At 38.2% G+C, this 22,719-nt stretch overlaps 1 long non-coding RNA gene and 1 pseudogene across 1 annotated transcript; both read right to left on the bottom strand.

The window, feature by feature from the left end:
• Window positions 1–4,053: 4,053 nt before the first annotated feature.
• On the bottom strand, window positions 4,054–9,843 carry LOC139717297 (uncharacterized). Its single transcript, XR_011709957.1, has 3 exons — window positions 9,753–9,843; window positions 8,471–8,525; window positions 4,054–7,230 (listed from the first exon to the last, which is right to left on the bottom strand). It is a non-coding gene; the product is annotated as an uncharacterized lncRNA (long non-coding RNA).
• A 71-nt stretch (window positions 9,844–9,914) lies between these two features.
• LOC139717375 (ATP-binding cassette sub-family C member 4-like) overlaps window positions 9,915–22,719 on the bottom strand; it is a 58,461-nt pseudogene continuing 45,656 nt past the window's right edge.

Here is a 22,719-nt window from a genome sequence, read left to right on the forward strand (position 1 = left end):
CAATCAACAGTAAAGTACAACTGTATAGTTTGAAAACTCGTCTCATAGAACATGTCGAACGCGAAAAAAAAATGCAATTCGAGAAGCATATTCAATAGTCTATAGAAATTTGGTCATGGTTGGCTGTCAGTAAAGAATTGATGAGACGAACGTCCCAGAATCATCCCTGGTGGAGTCATGGACTTTGGACCCTGGAACCATTCTGTAAGACAGGCTCTGAGGAAGGGCTCTGAACAATTACAGCTTTATTCTATTCCAAATCAGATCTGTTCACTCTGTCGAGATGCCATAACAGACGAATATTCGATTCTACGAGATGATAGAGGCCTGTCCATAACTTCCGCTTTTCTATTACACAGGACGAACCAGGACGAAGGCCTACGATAACATCGACTGCCTCATCAATATGTCTACGCATCTGTGTACTATCACGCTCGGTGAAGATTAGTTCTTTGAACAAAAAAAGCAACAAACCCTAAACTGAGTTTAGTTACACTGTAAATATAAAATATTTGGTGCGTTGTTCTTCGATCGTTTTGAAAACATGGCGGATCTATCTGACAATCTGGGACTAAAGTGTGAAGAATGTGGAGATAGCGAAGAAGGCGCCACTCTCCGCTACAGAGTAGTCGAGCAACGACACCTTTGCAAGACCTGCGCCGAGCGCATTGCACATGCTATTCTCGGGGACGTGTCGGCAGGAAAAGTAAAGTGGCCTTGTCCGGAGCATGACAAGAAGGAGGTGGAACTGTATTGCAAAGACTGCCAGATTCCTATGTGCCACACCTGTGCCTTGACTACTCATGTGCGACATGAACTAGCTGATATTTTGAAGTTTTTCGCCCAGCGAAAGCAGACAATAAAGGGAGATTTGAGGAAAATGTCGAGTTGAAATCTGAGAAAGCAACTTTCTTAGAAACGCTCGCGGAATGTTCCAAAAATGTCGACGGGCATTTCAATGATCTTGAAAGTAAGTTGTCGACGATATTTGCTGCAAAATTGGTGGACGCCGAGAAGAAGAGAAAATCAGAAATTGAAAAGGCTTGCGAACAAGCAGAAGAAGAAATCGACAAAATCATAGAGAAGAGAGAGTTAGTGATTGCAAACATTAATGCACGGGTCAAAGATGTTAAGTCCGAATTAGACAAGAAAAACAACTCTGTGTCAGCAGAACTACAGGACATAAAATTTTGCCTTCACCGTAGGATATCACAGGCCGAGGAAGCAACTCACGTGTCACTGAAAACAATCGATGCCGAAGAGCCAGTCGCGCAGTCCCTGTTGGATGACTGTGTGACAGTAAAGTTTTCCATGATAGACTACAGAACTTAGACATGTCAATCTTTGCAAAGATTCCTTCTACCGACAAAGATCTTCCAGCATTGTTGAAATCTATCGCTAAGAAGGTAAATTTGAAGAAAGGAGACGGAATACGTAATGTGGGCTATTTGACTGGAACCAGTCGATCTTTTGAGATGGTGAAAACGATTGAAGTACCTGCTGACATTGAAGAACCCTTCCTACTCGGCCATGCTAATCACCAAACGATCGCAATTCGCGACGGGGCTGGTCAGGGTCTCTACAAAGTGGATTTGGAAAGTGGCACTATTGATCTTCTGATGGTCGCCGACAAAAGACGAGGTATCTTTGACGCAGCATTTCTAGGCAGTGACCGCTTTGCATACAGTGATTACAAACGTGGAAAGATATATATCTGCAGCGTGGACAACGGAGAAACTGAACTCGTTAAAGATTTACCATATGATGGCTCACGCTACGCTTACCTAAGTGTTGATAGTAGGAGGGTGGTCTCGAGACTCCTAGCCGCCGACCACATTCAAGGCGCGTTCTACGTAATTGATGCCGAGACGGGGGCGATATGCAATATGATCAGCGATATCGAGACAAGGACAATGCAAAGTTTCGACTCACTTGAAAATGGGGAAATTGTCATCAAATCGGGACATGCGGAGATATCCTGGTTCTATGAGTCGTCAGGAAAGATCAAGAGGATTCTATCCCTGAGGAGTTGGAGTCGAAGTATCAACTGTCACGTCGGTGCAGACAACATGATTTATATCGTTTATGTCGATGAACAAGAGCAGGGCTTCATAGGAAAGGTTGGCGTACTCTCCTCGGATGGAACCGTAGTCCAACAAAATCTCATCGAATTCTCCACATCTTGGTTGTATCGATATCGCCCGAGATGCGTGATGCCCACGCCTGGCACGTTGGTAATCTTGAATGGCAGTGTAATCCTCGTTTACAAAGAGACACCCGGGGCTGGTGACCTATAGGCTAAAGATTTCTTTGCGAAATGGAACTCGAAGTCATGAATACCCCCAACATTAGTTTTCTTGAGTTCAATAAACGCTGACAACGTACATAACTGTCATAATCTTATCATTATATTATTACGTGATGCTGTTTCAAAATGGAACATTTTGTAGATGACATTATTTTCCACGAGGTAACAGCTTACATGATTATTCAAAAGTCATTAACATAAACAAATGTTACAGCAATTGAGCTGTTTTCTGACATCAATAGAATATATTGGAGGTAGTGTGTCCACATCAATTGTGTGTGTTCTGTCGACCACATCTATGGAGTTTACTTGGAGGCGTAACATGGGAGAAGCTAGCTGCCTTGTGTTTTTGTTGGCTGGACTGTGAGTGTTTTGACTTCTGTTACTAGAAAAAAAAAGAGGATAAATTTAGAAGACCCTCTTTCCCCTCTTTGTGGACATGTTGGGTTGGAAACTGATGCAAATGCAGACAACCTAGCCCAAGTCGACGTCGCACAGGTAGAAATATTGGCTAAGTCGAAGAAAAAATCTAGCCTGGATGGCTATAAGAGATGTGTTTATTCCATTGTATAAGTCAATAGATTTATCGCATGTATCTTATCAGATGTAGTTTTAGGGTTCAACTACCCTACAAACTTAACGTGTAGGCCACTTGACTGAACAACTATATCAATAAGAATATGTAGTGACACTGAAGTGCGTTATTTTAACATGATGCCTACATGTTTAAATTCATTTTTCCCCCTTAATCTTTGTTTGGTGATGATGTGAATTGTGCATGTCTTTGTGCATCTCAACTTAGCTGTGCAGTTTGCGATAGTATGACCAAGTCTTTGCATCAAAACACCTAAGAACTGGGGATACTGTTGACTTCTAACTTTTGAAAGCACAATTAAATTTCATGTTGAAGGGTGGTTAATTTGAAAGATGGAATGACACTTCGTGTTGGACACAGACTTGACTTATTGAATCATGCTTTAATACATCTTTAGATCTCCAGAGACAATGGCTCAAGTATCCTATTTCGGTCATTTTTAAAACAAATGAGCACCATGCACACACCATCCCGGAAACCTCTGCTGGACCTAAGATGCCCTACCTTCGAGAATATATCATATATATGTATGTATATATATATATATATATATATATATATATATATATATATATATATATAATCATAACAAGCAAACAAGACCTCTACAAAGCCAGAATTGTCCCCAGTGAATGCATCAGTGAATGTACTTTCAAAATTATTTCTGGATGATCCAGATCCAGGGGTGACCCCATCGGGCCCCGAGACCGACTTGGGAGCCTTTTAATCTTCTTTTTTGAATGTATTTTCCCCAGTGTGATATAATATACAAATGGGGGTAGCATGCAAAGACGCGTGAGTCTTAAAACTCGATCTCAGACGAAGAGTCTGTCCTACAAGAACTGTAACATTAGTAAAGAAAGGGATACATATCAACATTTCACACATTTTCATCAAATATCGATACCACTAATTTCAGTTTTCTGAAATTACGTGGATCTCCAAATTCCTCAATTTTCCTATTTTTGATAGATTGTATCATAATTTGTTTAATACAGGCAACTTTTATTCAACTTTACCTGATGTTAAATGAACTTAATGCAAAGTTGTCATTTGTTCGTGAATCATTCAGCTCCCTGAAGAGAGCTTAAATATATTATTTGAAATACACCAGTATACACATCACAATGAGGGAATAGGCACACAGAAATCACGCTGAGGTATAGCAACTTTATTATAAACATTCAGAGGACTTCTTTCCATTTTAAGCTAATCATGTAACTTGTAATAGAATTATTAAACCTAAACTAAATTTCATTCTGAGAATACGACCAAAACCTCGATCCTTTTCATTTCATTCATTTCATACCACAAATTATAAATGGTTTAATACGAAATTCTCATTCTTTTTAACACAAAATTTGAAGTAAACTTATGCTTCCTTTTTGTGGTTATAACTCCAATTTCCTAAACATAATTATGTCAGTTCTCTTCTCTCAATATCCTCCATTTCTATCCCCTTTGTCCCTCAAAATTCGTGTCTGTCTTGTTATATTTTCTTCTATGTTGCCCTCCACGGCAAAATATAATATATCGTAAGATTCGAAATTTCAAGCTTATTGTGTACATGTGTCCTCTTCTTTTACTTGAATATAAGACAAACTTATGAAAACATATCGCACACAGGCAGCTATCCTAGTCAAACGAATTGCTCCTTGATAACGGTCTACTCAACTTTACGAAACTATAATGGTAACTGCATGGTCAATATCGAAATTACAAATCGAGGATGTACAGGATATTACAGAAATACATAAAGGCAAGCTTGTTTAACTGCAGGCCCGGGGAAAAAAAAAAAACTTTGGTTGTGAAATAAGGCTAGCGAATAAAAGTTGTTTAGACCAAACCGAATAATATCAAATACAGAAAGTTTTGTAAAAATACTATAAAGGACATAACGGCAAGCAACAATTATGACCTTTTTACCAATTACTTTCAGAATAGGATATAATAATTTGGGTAAACGTTACACTTATGGATTCATTTGTAAGTGCGTCATTTGGGATGGGAAAAGTCAATACTATGTGTGTATACAGGCATTTAGAAGGCATACTTTAAATGCTTTACACCCACGATTACCAGCGCAAATTAAATTGATTTTTTTTCCAATCATTGTTTTTTTTTTTTTGCGTGTTTATCGTTGCTCAATCAAGTCAGCGGTACTTTATGACATCATGGAGCCAAAGTGCTTCAGACTTTACAACAGAGAGCCATTGAGTGCGTTATCATTAATGGATGCCGAAGACACTCTGAGGAGATAGTGAAGTATAAGGTCTTACGAAAATCTACTGCAATAGTTTGGTCATCTAATGGATCTTATGCACAATCGGAGCTAAGTGACCGCGACTTTGATAGGAATATATGTAGGCCCATACTCGCACAACTAACAGCGAACAATTAAGATTACTGCACAGTTTTTCATGCAGTATTCTGAATTACCATTTCACACAGTAAAGTATTAGTTTTCTTAATTGTATGTTCACTTTCCATACGACAATTTATATTGTGTATTTGATAAAAACTTTTGTCTCAAAGTGAAAATTGTTTGATTTTCACTTTATCTCACAGAAGCATGTATACTACGTTAAAATTTTGAATATGGCATGAGTGTATGCCAATATCACAAATACAAGAGTGACATGATTAAGGTGGAAAGACTGAAGCAAAAAAAAAATGAATTCACAAGTTTTGTAAAGTGTGGACAAGAATATCACCTTTTACATACATTTTGATCACATACACTTATCGTCAGACACTAAGCATACATTTTTTATTGTACACAATCATATCACACAGAATCATATTTGCTGTTAGATAGATATCTGTTATATCGAAAACCCAAGTCACATATCTAGGACTAGAATCTAACCACAGCTGGACACTTCACTTTAATTCGCATGGATTCAAGCTGTGCTTCTTGGGGATTGTTTGGTTTGGTTTTCAATAAGTTGAATTGAATTAAATTGATAATAAAATACCGCGGACGAGAATGTGCAATGTTTCATATGTTCATGACTAAATACATTTCATCAAATATTACAGGGAGTGTACAGTACTGGTTGAGGTGAGGATTCAGGTTTACTAGTATAACATTTTTGGTGAGATAAGGAGAAGCCTCTGATGAAGTATGAAAGAGCATTTAATTTCAAGGATTCAACGCTTATTTGATGAAAATTGGCCTTGAAATGGCTGAAATATCCAAAAAAGCGATCCTATTTAAATTTACAGGCCACGATTTTTATTAGGATCTTTGTTTTTCCTTGTTTTTAGATATCTCAGTCATTTCAAAACCGATTTTCATCAAATTTTTATTCTCTTTAGAATTGTATGCTCTTTAACATTTCATAGAGTGGTTTCTAAAAATCTCGCAACACGTTACAAGCTGAATCCTCACCTCAGTTAGTACTGTACAATCCCTTTAATGCACATCTTACACTGAAGGATAATGACTAAGATCTTAACTACAAGTTTGAAGTATGATAAGACATACACTAACGTGTTTTTTCGCAATAAAGATTTTGACAATAGTTTATAGAAAGTGAATGAGTTACACATACGAGACATCTTGTAATACATGTATTCCAGTACTCCGCGGTGTCCAGTGTGCAAACATTCGTACAAACGATATCTATGGTCCATTTACGACGTCGAAATTTGCAGTTACAGTCCAAGGACTAGATTACACCACTTTATTGACTTCTGACCTTGGGTTGTTCTAATTCACGAGTTTACTTTGCAAACATACCCCATCGTCGTACCTGTGTACTACAAAAATCTGGTTTCATTTACATTAACAATATTGCGAACAACAGACGGACTATACAACTTTATCAGGCATGTCATTTAATCATTCCACATTAGACATTACACTGTGCTTGACAGTTCTGTTCAAACGAATACTTAGAAGAAAAGAAAGACAAGTGCGTATTGTAGTGGTGTGATTACATGTATTAAGAACTATAATGGCATGTGTATATAGTTATTACCAATTCGCCATAACTGTGATTGTTGTAAAAAAAACCCACTGTATATGAGTGGTAGACTATATAATATGATATATGATATATCAACACATACATAATATTTGCATAATGTGTGTTTGTGTAGGAAAAGTGATGGACTGTAATGCTGCTTCGTCTTGTCACTTCCCACGCGTGAAGTGCCAATCTTAGCTGACTTCATTTTTTAGTTTCATGGAGGCAGAAAGTCACAGAAGTCAATGAATTCGAACAAGATCTCCGCCCTCTATGCCACATGTTCATATTCCAGAGGACAATGGGGACATCAATCTCTGAGAGAAGTGGGATTGTCTGCGAAGTGTTGATGGCTGAAATGAAAGACAAACATCAATTACGGAATTTGACTTCACAAGAATTATTACTAGAATTCGCATTGATGTGGCTGTGACACTACAGACGTAAGAGAAATTTAGCAGGAAAGGAAGAGAAGATTATTCTCACACCAGTGCCATATGGCAAGGGAAGAAAGTTTTGAAAAGCAACAAACGGTCATTGACATTGAGGATATATTTTTGTTACACCAAAACACAACATCCCACTGAACACTTTACCCTCATCAACGCATTCTTAAAAAAGAAAATAATGTATGTACGTGTACTATATAGGGAAAGTGGATATAGAGAAGTGAGTGATGAATGGACTGCTAGTATGTCTACAGATGACATTATTAAATATTTTTAGCATCATTGCCGTCATAACTTCTGTATTAATACTTTATTTACTTTGCACTTACAAGCAAGTTCTTGCAGTGACTGAGGTAATAGTACCAAGTTCCACTTACTGTAAAGGGTTATACTAAGCAAAGACAATTATTGTGCCCTATTTAATTGGTATTCGTAATAACGGCAGAGAGAAGGAGAGAGAGTTCATGTCAGTATGAATATACTATTGAATGAGTCACTTTAAGAGTTTTAAAGGGAAGGCAGTCCTGAGATTTTCACTGTACTGATAATTAAGAAGAGTAAAAAATATAACCTTTCACCAATTCATACGCTGTGGACATGAAAAATTGTCTCCGTACGCGATTTAAAAAAAAAAAAAAAAATCCTGCAAGCGATCGTGTAAGAGCCTGCCAAAAGGTGCAACGTCATTGATGCCCTACTCTCAAGTTGACAGCCGTGGCCTCTCAGAAAACCAATTTAAGTGTTCAAAATGATCATAATCTGATTTTTTCATAAAATGTGACAATATGTGGTTTTATTATTTCAAACAAAATATTTCAAGCTTATTTATATATACAATTAATATAAAAATGAATAGTGAACATGTATTCATAAATAACTAGGGAGCGTACGCATGACGAGCAGAACACCGCTGGAAAGAGTTGTGCATCGATGACGTATGACTCTCCGCCAAGACTTGCTCATTAGCATATTCACCCATGCAGAGTCACACTGTTTTCAACCAAAATGTACGAGCCTATTTGGTGATTTGAAAGCTTGTTTTTGGTGAAAGTAGTTCATTGGAGGTACCAACAACAACATATCTTTTTAAATTTCGTGAGGACTGCGTCCCTTTAACGATGAAAACTTGATAAATGTCTTATACCTGTGTCATAATCATCATCTAGGCCAAGAATTGTCCCTGGTCGTGATGCAGAGGCCTGTATCGGGTGTTAAAAAAAGCACAATCAACAACCATCAAGTCTGTATGAAATATTGTGGCACGCAAGAACCGCTACTATCTACTTATACTTAAAATATCAATAATAACAACAATGATAATAACAACAATGACAATGATGTTAATAATAATAGTAGTAATAATGATAATAATGATAATAAAGATGATAAAGATTAACCATGATTATTTGTAGCGAATTACACAATGTCTATGTCCTATGTGCTCACGAAAAGGAGAGAAAAATTATAATGGAATATACCATTGCATCCAATGCTCATTTACTTGAATGAAACTTGAGTGAGTACATGTATATTGTGAACTATATACCACTACACTGTGGAAGTTCGTTAAAGTATAACTGTGGTAATTGCCACTCTTTAGAATTAATGTAAGGGTAAAAATGGTGAAATGGAATACCCGGGAATTGTAGCAGCAGCAGCGGTGTATGCCCCTTTGACAAGGCATTTTTATCCCCATTGCCTACAGTCTTTTTGACGGACTTGAAGCTGTCGGCACTTTTTTGTCTTGTCTTGCTCATTAGCCGTCACGTTAAAAACAATACATAATTCAGAATTTAATTTTCAAACATTTTGCACCTGTCGGGCTGTCTTGCAAGGGAAATTTTAAGAGAGTGTAATCTTGAGTTTGTTTCCTATGCATCTTACACCTTGTCATGATGCTTATTGCACTTCACAACGCATCACCAAAATCCCACATGATTATTAATCATATTTCTTTCTCGCACCAATTTTGTGGCCTAATACAATAGCATTCTACTTCATATACGAGCATACCGGCATATAGTGGAGTATCGTTGTGTACAGAGAGTCTCCCTCAAAGAATACAAGCGCTGATCAAAAGCAGGGTTTTGAAAGTCCTGAAACCATTACACCAATGACATGTTGAAAGCATAATTCTTTATTGTTCTGTTCACTATTATACCATCACGGCGTCTCCATGAATACAAAAAGTCACAAACCAGAGAAATGAATACATACAGTACCTTTTCCAACATTTTCAGCAACTTTGTTTCATGCTCAGAATTCTCACAAGATAAATCACACAAGCATGCGTGTTCAGCCAATTTATATGTTTGTTTAAAATCTTCCCAAAATCTTGCTCAATCTCCATCAACTCCCACCCCCCCCCCCTTGCCTCGCCCCCGTTCGGTTATGGAAATGGACAGCAATTTAGAATGCGATGTTACCCCAGATGGTCCTGCTCCATTCCGCTGGAAGGTTGAGGGAAATGTGTCCTCTTCTGGCCGCTCGTCCTGCGGATTCCGCGACTTCCTTCTCGACAATTAGAGTCATTACGTCCGTTGGTGGTGTCAAAGGCACTGACGACATCATCAGGTGTAAGATCACGCCTACTCTTCCCGTTCAGGGCCAAGTACTTCGTCTTCCACCTATAACAGCAGTCCAGACACACAATAATCATTAATGTGTTGCTTATGACGTAGATTTTATCAATCGCTGAAATTTTCCTTTGGTCATAAAGAATTTACGGAAGACCACTCAATGGGTTAACAAACAATTTGATAGATGATAATTTGACTTTACATGAGAGGCAAATTGATCCAGCGAGTTAGTGTATACACAACTTACCTTGATTGCCATGTTTTATCCAGGCTTTATCCTACCCCAATTGAAGTAAATGTAATTATCAAACAATGACATAGTTTTCAGTATTCAATAACTTTGGAACTCTGGCTGTTATACGCAATAATGTCTTTCTGTAGTTTGCCATCATAATTTTGAAGATGAAAACGAAATTCACTTTTCACTGACGGATATCATGTAAATGTTTAAAACTTTTTAGTCAAGTTCAAGTTCAAGTTCAAGTTTGTAAACATTTATTTTCCATCTTTTTCATGTTGTAAATCACATACATAAAGTTGTACAAGGAAGGCAGAACCTCAAAAAGAAGAGCTTGTGGTGAGCTACCTAACAAAAACACACTACATCACAAACACAAGAAACAACAAAAACACAATATAATAATAGTTCCCATGGCAATATGAAGATGAGATATTCCTCGAAGAGAAATATTGCTTTCTAACAGAGGGGCTACAGTAAGTGTGAAAATATGTGACAAGTTACAGCCTAAGAAAAATTACATATATCAAAGTTAAACGTTACATATTTATAAGTGCTAGTAATGTGAAACCTCAGCAAGACAAAGAATGAAATGCACTGTTTCCAACTGCAACTGAATCCTGAATAGACCCCTTTACCGAAATATTGCTTATTTTGGGGGCCATTTTACTGTTTAAAATGAAATAATATCCCAGCTGTATTGCCGATAAAGGAAGAGAGTCAATACTGCATTTTTGTTATCAAAATGTTGATAAAAATCCTCGAAGGACAAAAAGGAAAATTTTGCATAAAGATGTATGTAAATCAGTCCACGATACGAATGTTCTTACATTCTAACCATCCTAACTGTCCGTACCTGCAGCTGTCTGTACGCTGGAGCACCCCTACAGACCTCAGAAACCACAATGGGGTGCCACTATCACCTGCGTATACCCCTGTCAGGTCAAACCCATACCCCTCACTGGATTTCTGTAGAACGACGTACAGGTACTGGCAGTTAGAGTCCTGCAATTTTCAAGAGAACAACCAGGCACGAGCATTATTAGTTTTATGTTACTGAAATACCATTTAATTTGCTGTTTTGAGCAAAATAAAAGGAAGAAATCGCAATATCCAATTCGTAGTTTAAAATCTATGGCAATTTCTGAAAGCATTCATTGAAACAAATAACTATTATACATTGAAGTGACATGTCTGTGGCCTGCTTATGTACTGTCAAAAGGATAAATCACTACACAGAAAACATACAAAGAGTTTCAAAAGTTCTGGAATCCTTGAGATAAGTGTGTATTCTCTCTACAGTGTAGTGAGGTTTGTTATTGAGATGGTATAGAATTTGTTGAGATGAGGATGTTCAGATTTTAACTTTTTGCGATATACTTATGAGATGTTAAAAGCGTACAATTCTCAGAGGAATTCAAAGTTTATTTGATGGAAATTAGTTTAGAGATGGCTTTTAGGCAGATTGTCCTATCTTCCTAAAGCTTTGTCAGAGTTGTTTTTTTTTTAAACTATTCTCTCTGTATTCACATGAGTGTTTGAAAAAACAGAATGTGTTTACACTATGTTCTTATCATCCTTGTTTTGCTATTCTTCAACAACCTTGAAATTATTCGTAATTTGTCTTATTAGTGTAAACATATTTGTAATATACCTAATACTTACATATACAAACATGCACAAGCGTGAGTTTTTTACATACGTTAATACAAACAGACATAAAGGCCTACATGCATACACACACACGTACATGATTATAGAAGAGGAAATATCGTAACTTACCAAGGGACCATATGGTGACTGTTTCTTAGCTGCACTGTAGTGGCACAAGTATCAAAGGAGACCAAAAAGAAACATTATTTCTATTTTTTTCTAAATTCCAGTCGCAACCTTTTTAGTAGGTCTAAAATTGGAGAGTTATGTACAGCAAACCATAGATCATGGAACACATAATTTTATTTTTACTATCACACTCACCATTATAGCAAGGAATATGTTCCTTATAGGGCGTATTTGTACATACTACTCGTATATGCATGCAAAAAACCAATCAATAGAAGGAATGTATATGGAGAGAGAGAAAAAAGCCCAAATACACATATATGTATTCTTTTTATGGGGGTGGGGGGTTATTCTCAAATTTAAGAACAATGAAGTACATAGCTGCCTGCGAAAGTATGGCAGTATCAAACTCACATGGTCTTTTCGTAGTGGGACTGTGCTGTCCTGTAGAGCTCCGACGCCACTTTCTTGCCGGTCTGGTCTACAAACATACTGAACATGGTCTGTCTATTACTCAGGAGCACAAAGGGGTGATCCATTTCAATCAGCTTCCCGGCATCAAGGACCTTCAACAACAATTGTACGATTTTACAAAGCTTATTAACGGAAAAATGAGCAAAGAGAATGGGATTCCATCGGGATATTCATTTCTGGTCAGTTTCCTTCTGTTTGCGTTTGTATTATATCAAAGTTGTTAAAATTCTTGCCATGTATATCAAGATCTCTGTCGCTAGAATCAAACCTTCAACTTCAGTGCACTATCTCTACATCTGACAGAGCATTCTCAAGTGAAATGTCAAGTGTGACACTATACATTTTGTATTAGTTTCCTCCGACAAGGAGATTGTGTTCCTGCTGTTTTTGCTGTGTTTTTCTTTTCACTGTCTACTTGTCGGTTTACAACTTTACTCGAAAATTCATGACTCCTAGGATTAGCTGAAAAATTTCAAAATCAATGCGAGCCTTGTTGTATCAGAAGGCAAAAAGTGAACGTTTTGGTTGGTGATCTGGATCATTATCCAGATCCAAGGATGCATGCGCGGTTCTATGGTTTTAGTGATCATCTAGCCATGCCGGAAGGTGATATAGTCTCTGAACGTATCTAATTTGAATGCAGCCTTTAAAAAAGGCAAGTAAAAGTTCAAGCTTAAAGTTCAAGTTCAAAGTTTATTTCATTTTTCAACAAAAAAACATATGTTTCACTTCATTTTGTAACAGAAAATAAGGTAAGTAGAACATAGTGAAATAAAAAGAGTATAACAATTGAGGACCTAAAGTAATCATACATTGTATTGCAAGAAAGAAACATAGGTGATCAAAGCGAAATACATGTATACCGTTGTTTTAAATGCGAAAAATGGAGGGACCCACTAAAAAGACAGAGCTTGTAGTATGTGGGTCCCTCTAGAGAAGAACATCAACGAAAAGATCCTAAATTGAACCGTCGTATATACAAACAGATAACAAAGTGGAAGAAGTCTGGAAGCCCACTAGAAATTAGATTAACAAATAAATACATTTACATAGACGCGAACTAACATAAAACAGGACTAGACAGCAAGACAACTACTAAAGAAAAGGTTGTAAAGGACAAAACGGGATGGACAAGACTGACGAACTGAAGACAAAATAGCAGACAAGAACGCAAACAAGAGACAGAAACAGTAACAGAACAACAGAAACAACATAAACATAAACAGCGATCTTCGGCAGAAGTATGCCGAGAGAAACAGAAGATAGTTGCTGGGGAAAGCGAAATGTTGACGCCTTGAAGAAAGACAAGAAAATAGAAAATAGAGGGATATATGAACCGAAGTAGCACACGGAGAGTCAGCTACTAGACTCTATGGGTAAAAAAAGGCATAGATGACAACATTGCAAACCTCCAGGGGGAAAATACCGTTAATTCTTCGAATAGGGGACAAAGTAAACAGGTTAGTATAAAAAAAGCCTAAAGGTTAATTCAGTATTGTAAAGTCATACGATTTCAATAAAAAAGACAGGGTCTAGCGAGACATGATTCGATCAAATCATGGTGGAGAGCCAAAAACTAAATATGTGTAATCTGGTGCCGTGCGCGGCATACAAACACCATTTAAATTTTGGTGTGTCCTCACCATTACGCGATCTGAGTCCATGATAGTGTGCAGTCGGTGCGCGATGGTAAGCACCGTACAGTTCTTGAATTTTTGCCTGATGGTCTCTTGGATGAGGGCATCCGTCCTGGAGGGGTCAAGGGTCAGACAAGAGGTCAGGGTTGAAGACAAGATGAGAAGGGAAAAGAGAAATCAAGGAAGCATTTACAAGAGTGAACTAAGAAGAGAGATCAAAGAAAGGACGTTGTTAACGACAAAAAGTGAAGAGAAAACGAATTGAATATAACATAAAAAAGAATATATTATCATGACACAAGATTATTGTATTCTAATTTGGTGAGGCCTCCATACACTACCTTACTATTACTAAAATTGCCCTAAACTTAAAAAGTATAATGTGGCAGCAGTGTACTCTAACACATATCTACTCAGTATACATCTCCATGAATATGTACTGATAAAGACCTTGCAAGGGTGACACAGTATTTTTTTCTTTTATACTGAAAAAAGAAAATAACCCAGTCATATGCTGACATCATTTTTGTTGTACAAATTTCTGATGTGATACTCGGTTCGACTACTAGTATTGCCGGGGATTAATGATAAAACGTGACAATGAAAACAGCACCGCCAAGAATGCTAACTTGACAATGTTGCAAATACTAATAATGCAAATGATACTATAATCACTGTTATCATCATAAATGATACAAATTATGATAGCAAGAACAACTACAAAAACAATAACAGTAAAGAAATAATAATATTAATTCCAGGACTTACGCCTGGTCTACATTAGCGGTGGCTTCGTCCAGAATCAGGACCCTGTTCCTCTTCAGGATGGCCCTTGCCAGGCAGATCAGTTGCCGCTCCCCGACGCTGAAGTCCGCACCGACCTCCATGTCTAGCTTGGCTGGGTTGGCACGCACCCTGCGATGCAGCTGGACCTGCGGGAGTGTGAGAAAGCGGAGGAGGCGGAGGCAAACACAACTTTTTAGTCAGGTCTCTGTCTAGGACGTATTCCGGTTTCCTTCTCACTTATCCCATGCACATGCATTAATCATTTAATCCTTAGCTAATGCTGCTAGTTTAGGGAGGGAAATGCAACATATGCATAAGGAATACGGCGTCGCACCTTTCTTAAATTTGTGGTTCGTCATAAAAAATGAAGACATTACTGTGACAAATGCATGACCTTAACGCACATCAAACACACAGGTCGATATAATGCTTTATGAAAAACGCACAAAAAGATGCGAGATACATCGCTATTCCAAAAACAATTTCCTCAATGATCCCTATACAACCTAAAGTGTCTTTTAAACGTGCAAAATATGAACACTGTTAGAGCAACTTACATGTGTCTGAATACAGAAATGACATCACTGAAGCAGAGGGTTCGAAGATGTCTAATTTTCGTAGTTTCTCTTTTTCCTTCGAGGACGAGGGCTATTTTCAGTACTATCGTTTTTTTTTTATTCTTATGCACGAATGACTGCATCTGCTCAGGTGACTCTACATCGAACAATGAATTACAGCTATTGTCCTTACGTCTTCGAGGGCATTCCACAAGCTCAAGTCGGTGTAGACTCCAAAGGGATCCAGGTTCCTTCGCAAGGAACCAGTGAAAATCACGGGATCCTAGGGAAAATTAACAAACAAAAACAAAAAGAATCAAGAAATCATCAGCCTGTCTGCAGTCGTTCCTTTGGTCATAAAAATGCTCATTAATTCTGGCACCTTGCATGTGGGTAATTTGTTTAACAAAGATTTTCTGCAGTGAGGGCTCACTTTGCGAAATCAATTTAAGTCTTGTTTACATCATTTAATAATTTTAATGTAAACAATGTCTTGTTTACATGATTTCTGTCACTAAAGAAAGTGAGATGTATATTATGTTAGTGTCGAAAAAACCCGGAAATTGATTTGAACTTTGAACTTTGAACCTGGGCTGAAAAACACTGAAAAGGAGGAACCCTGTTTCTGTGTCATCGTATCTAAGTTTGAGTTGAGTTCCAGTGAGAGTTTTACCTCTATTTTCTGCGCATGAATACAAGATGTCTGCTACAGTACCTCAAAAATATTATGTTGGATCGCCTTTCATGATTGTATTTGTATGTGCGTGCGTGTGTGTGTTGTGCACAGGTCGCAACATACCGGAAGACATCATCCTTTGTGAATCCCATTTTACTGGGGTCACTGATCAGTCCCTGCCATTGCCTGCCTCAAGTAATCCCCAAACATTCATGTCATATTACACTGTACCACAAACACAACTATGAAGTTGATGTTAGTTTGGAGACTCAGAAGACTATGGAACAATTGTGGTGGTTGTCCCCTCCCCCAACCCCAACCCCTTCCTCCCTCTTGCTTCTGGATGGATGATAGAGGCTTCAGATTTGCTCTCTCGCACCTGTGGTATGATGGAGATGTTCTTGCGGATGTCGTGGAGACCTAGTTCAGTCGTCTGGATATCATCTATCTGAAGAACTCCTACGGGTTCGGCCAGACGGAACAGCGCCGTGATCAGAGAGCTTTTGCCCGCCCCAGTGCGACCAACAATGCCAATCTGTGGAAGGAATTATCTCTGCAGGATTAATATTCATATAGTTTATGAGCAACTCATATAAAATGCAAGACAAACACGATTTCGTCTGAAGTCCTGAGAATTGAACTTCTCATTTATGGTCATCGATCCGATAGGGCTATAACAACGTCTTTGTAGCAGGTAAATTCACGTTTATCTAAACATGTCAGTCAGGACCATCTGTGACGGCATTGTGCCAACACATTCTGTCTGTGCGTGTAATGGCTCAGGGAGTCTATGTCATTATTGCTGCCTATTCATTTAGTTATGCATGTATGTATCAAAGTATTTCTGATATTCAATATATTCAATCAGGCGCATATACTATTATCACCTTTTCTTTCGGGTTGATTTCACAGGTCAAGTCTTTAAGCACAGTCGGGTCGTCCTTGGAGTAAGCCAGCGACATCCCCTCTAAGGTGATGGCTCCCTTTGCTGGCCAGCCAGGAGGGGGTTTGGCATCCGGCTTCTCTAGGGGACCCTCTGATTCCAGCTTGGTGTATTCTATTACCCTCTCTACTGACGTCATCTTGAATAATTTTGGAAAAGGGTGAGGTGAAGATGGAGAGAAGGATGTGTATAACAGATAAAGAAGTGGTGCCAAGTTCTCAAGATCAGAATGAGATTACGTCGTCGAGTTTCGGGTCCCTCTTGATTCAATATTAAAATGAAAAGCGGCTAAATGCAAACATTGACCTCAGTGACTGTGATAAGTGCAAACAACCCGAATGATATAGAAGAATTAGGACAATCAGACATAGAATAGAAAGTTAATATAGAACATCACATTTCACGTGTCGTCAGGAAACAATTAGGTATATCAGTCACAATTACAGTCTACTAGAAATTAGTACTCGCAGAACGCAGACTCCGCCAAGTAGCTATTTCCACCCACATTGTGATATCCACCCTATTATGTCGTGCCAATCATTTATGCTGGGACGAATACTCTCTTTGGAGTGGGGATACAATACACCTGCATCACACTTGAAAACACTGAGACAATTTACGTACAGGTGTTCTGCGACGAGGAAGAATGCTGGGATAATTTGGTGCCGATGTGACAATGCGTTGATGTACTTGAAAAAATGCAACATAAAACAAAAGTTGTCATAATTACGAATCTATATCTCTTATGGCATGCCACGCCTTTCGATATGACCGATTTCATGCCATGTCAGCCATGACTGAAGCAGTTGCCTAGTGGAGTGACCAACCGACTGTATACAATCCGCAGGTCAGTTGGCCACTCAATCAGCAGCAGGTCATGTTCACAGAATGATATCGTATTTTATTTGAAATTCAGAATATCACCCCTGTGCTATCGTCTGGATTGCAAGAACATGTATAGGTCCCAAAGGTGCCGGAAGCGGGGGAGGGGCGGCAGCGGGGGCAAAAATAGTTTTTGCCCCCCCCCCCCCCCTGCCCCCTGTGACAAATAATTAATCAATTATCTACAGACAAAAATGAACGACAAAGGCACTTTTCTTGTCCAGAAGTTGTCAATTTCATAACTGAAAATGCGAAATGGGGCGAAAATTATAATGCCCTAATAATATACATTTTGCCCCCTCCCCCCCAAAAAAAAAAAACAAAAACAAAAACAAAACAAAACAAAACAGAAGTGTTGCGGCGCGCTTGATGAGACCCTACCTGATTTTCCACAAGGGTGCTCTGCCTGACACAAAATTGGAAGACTCCACTTAGAGCGACGCAGTTAGCCAGAATAACGCCAATCTGTCCCGGGTCTTTTGCCACGAACTCTGACACTGGAAGATATTATCAATATGTGAGGCCACATCACTGTAAAACAACTTGGTTTGCTTGAGTTTTGGGATATAAGATGCCACAGTGAATAAACAACTCTGTTCCTATAATGATAACTTGGTATATATATATATATATGTATATATATATATATATATATATTCACACTGTTAACATCATATTTTAGGAAAGCTCATCGTGACAGATTATATGAAATTCTTGACTATCAACACCATACGATTTTCCGGGGGGGGGGGGGGGGATCGTGTAATATTGTTGTTTCGTTGTTTGTGTCTTTTTATATTTTACCACATACACACTGTATTCTAATATGCTTTGACGTGTTTTTTTTTTTTTTTTGTCTTGCGATATAATATCTCACACAATCATATTTTACAATGATGAAGTTATGGCATAAATTTTGTACTCTTCAAAGATTATCTGACGCAGAAAACGGAATACTGCTGCTTTGGACAGAAATGCATGGGTATACATGCACGTCATACATGGATAGAAATCTTATACATTCTTTGCTATAAAGCCAAAGTTTTGACTATGTTCAATTCCAGGGTATTATAGGTTTTCCCGGTCAATTTCATACTTTTGTCATTCAAGTTCCTATTCCGAGCATTCGATTTCACGCATTCCACGCTCGCAGCACTGAATCAGCAATCAAATTCAAAATCCGGTCATTCGAATTCACTATCCGAGCATTCAAATTCACTATCGGAGCATTCAAATTCACTATCGGAGCATTCAAATTCACTATCGGAACATTCAAATTCACTATCGGAGCATTCAAATTTAAGAGAGGAGCACGCATTTCATCAATGAGCAGTCAAATTCATGTCAAGCTGGCGACGGAATCTCGTCGGTCATTCAAATTCGTGAATAGGAAACCATGTTCCAAATAACTGCATTCAATTTAAATGAAGTCCTGAATTTAGTTAGTTTGGGGTCGTGTATGCATGTGTTTCTCATTTGGCTTTGAATATATTGGGATTTATGATGATTATTCATTTTGCAGTAGAGGTCCACCTGTTCATTGACAATTTTGAACTCGCGCTTAGCAAATAGGAATATACACGCACATGTCCCTCGGATTGGACATAAAATGGAGGTCCCATGTGTAAGAGAGTCACAACTCATGGACGTAAAAGATCCCACTTCATTTATTCATCGCAAAGAGCAGAACATCAAACTCGACCCCATATTTTGGAAGACCAGCATTTGCAGCTGAATATGGGTTATCCAGCCATCTTCTTCGATGAAAAATGAAACAAACAAACAAAAATTAGGCACTGTATAGGCCTACAGACGAGCATAATACGGAGGGTTGGTTGACACTTTCGAGGAAAAAAAAAACAATTTCGACTCTATTGAAACTGATACTTTTTATACGTGTTGTTTGTTGTGTATTGCTGTCTTATTGATTTACTTTTGCGGGACTATGTGAGACCATTGTGTGTCAGTTTGTCTTTAAATTGATGAATTGTGATTATCATGATTATGTGGTTGGTGTTGGGGCGTTGTCAGCATGCAGTATCACCAAGAAATATGATTACTAGTCGTTGTATTGTTTGGATGCACTGCTGATTGGACATTGCAATTTGAAACTTATTGAGATGGAAAACAAAGAATACATGAACAGAGAACAATGTAGAACCTGTAAACAATCATAATTACACTATATGCAAGCCTTTATTGGTTGTGTTGGCCCTTTTCTCTTTCTTAAAAGTCTACTCCATTTTCCTCGTTAAATTGATTGCACGAAGTAGGAACTTGATCGCCTAAAAATTAATTTGAACGCTCCAAACAAGCTCTTTGGGACTATCACGTGACTATCGCATGAATTTGAATGCACGAGTAGGAAAGTTGGTGCTCGCATTTTGAAATTGAATGCCCAATCGTGAATTTGATTTCACGAAAACGAAATAGAATGCCCATAAATGAAATTGATCGCTCGGATTCTGAATTTGAATGCCCGAATATTATCGCGTGCGTGCGCTGCGTGAATTTGAATGCACATTAATGAATTTGAGTGACAAAAGTATGAAATTGACCGGGAAAACCTATATTACCTTATACAACACAACATAAAAATATTGTCTATTTGAAACATCATATTTTCAAATCCTTATGGTTTTGCTTGCGGGTGATAAAATAACTACAGTGAAATCGCTCCTATTATGACAATGTATTATAGGTTTTCCCGGTCAATTACATACTTTTGTCACTCAAATTCATTAATGTGCATTCAAATTCACGCAGCGCACGCACTCGAAAATATTGGGCCATTCAAATTCAAAATCCGAGCGATCAATTTCATTTATGAGCGTTCTACTTCGTTTTCGTGAAATCAAATTCACGATTGGGCATTCAATTTCAAAATGCGAGCACCGACTTTCCTACTCGTGCATTCAAATTCATACGATAGTCACGTGATAGTCCCAATGAGCTTGTTTGGAGCGTTCAAATTCATTTTTAGACGATCAAGTTCCTACTTCGTGCAATCAATTTAACGAGGAAAATGGAGGAGACTTTTAAGAAAGGAAAAAGAGCCAACACAACCAATGGATGCTTGCATATAGTGTAATTAGGATTCTTTACATGTTCTACATTGTTCTCTGTTCATGTATTCTTTGTTTTTCATCTCAATAAATTTCAAATTGCAATGTCCAATCAGCAGTGCATCCAAACAACACAACGACATATTTCTTGATGATACTGCACGCTGACAACGCCCCAACACCAACCATATAATGACAATTCATCAATGCTTAAGACAGCAATACACAACAGACAACACGTATAAAATGCTCATGTATCAGTTTCAATATAGTCAATTTTTTTTCCTCGAAAGTGTCACTCAACCCTCCGTATTATGCTCGTCTGTAGGCCTATACAGTGCCTATTTTTTTTTTTAATTTTCTATCAAAGAAGATGGCTGGATAACCCATATTCAGCTGCAAAAGCTGGTCTTCCATATGGGGTCCAGTTTAGGTGTTTTGCTCTTTGCAATAAATAAATGAAGTGGGATTTTTACGTGCATGAGTTGTGACTCTTTTACGCGTGGGACCTCCATTTTATGTCCAATCCCAGGGAAATGTGCCTGTATATTCCTATTTGCTAAGCGCGAGTTCAAAATTGTCAATTAACAGGTGGACCTCTACTGCAAAATAAATAATCAACATAAATCCCAATATATTCAAAGCCAAGTGAGAAACACATGCATACACGGCCCCAAAGTAACTAAATTCAGTTATTTGGAACATGGTTGCCTATTCACGAATTTGAATGACCGACGAGATTCCGTCGCCAGCTTGACATGAATTTGAATGCTCTTTGATGAAATGCGTGCTCCTCTCTTAAATTTGAATGCTCCGATAGTGAATTTGAATGCTCCGATAGTGAATTTGAATGCTCCGTTAGTGAATTTGAATGCTCCGAGAGTGAATTTGAATGCTCGGATAGTGAATTCGAATGACCGGATTTTGAATTTGATTGCTGATTCAGTGCTGCGAGCGTAGAATGCGTGAAATCGAATGCTCGGAAAAGGAACTTGAATGACAAAAGTATGAAATTGACCGGGAAAACCTATTGAATTGGAGCCAAATTTTACAAAAGCATTTCATAGATTGTTTAACGAAAAAAAAAATCAGTCTTGAAAGGTTACTAACAAGATTGAATTGAAGACAGTGGAATGCAGGTGATGGCAATGGCAGAGGTGAAGGTCGCGACGAGGAGGTCGAGGCGGAGGCCGAACCACCTGTTGGTGGCGATGTACATAAACCAGGCCTCTGAATGTCGGTCTTGGTGGACACAGAACTGCTTCTCAAAGTCCACTTCCTTCCCGTAGGCCCGGATGGTCCAGAGACCGTGCAGGGAGCTGGTGGTATGCGAAAACACGGGGCTACGCACTGATGTGAGCAGGAGAGGTAGAATATAGATAGATAGATAGATAGATAGATAGATAGATAGATAGATAGATGGATAGATGGAATGGAAAGATAGATAGATAGATAGTGATTGATAGATAGAGATGGATAGATAGATAGATAGATCGATAGAAATAGATAAATAGATAGATAGATGGATAGATAGATAGATAGACAGATAGAGATAGAAGAATAGATAGATGGAAAGATAGAGAGATGGGGTGAAAATCCAGTCAAGAAGATGAACATATCGTTTACATCGTATGTCGTGTCTGTGAAGCAGGCTGCATGTTCTTATCACATTCAGACGTTAACACTTTTGTTCTTCTTTAAAGACTATTTTCATTCGTCTTCTCATTAGATATTAAGTGGCAGCGACTTGTATATTCTCCCTTGAGGACAATCA

Source organism: Diadema antillarum, unplaced genomic scaffold (assembly GCF_040938485.1).
Source record: "Diadema antillarum isolate AM-2024a unplaced genomic scaffold, OU_Dant_1.0 scf00000074, whole genome shotgun sequence".
NCBI classification, from domain to species: domain Eukaryota; kingdom Metazoa; phylum Echinodermata; class Echinoidea; order Diadematoida; family Diadematidae; genus Diadema; species Diadema antillarum.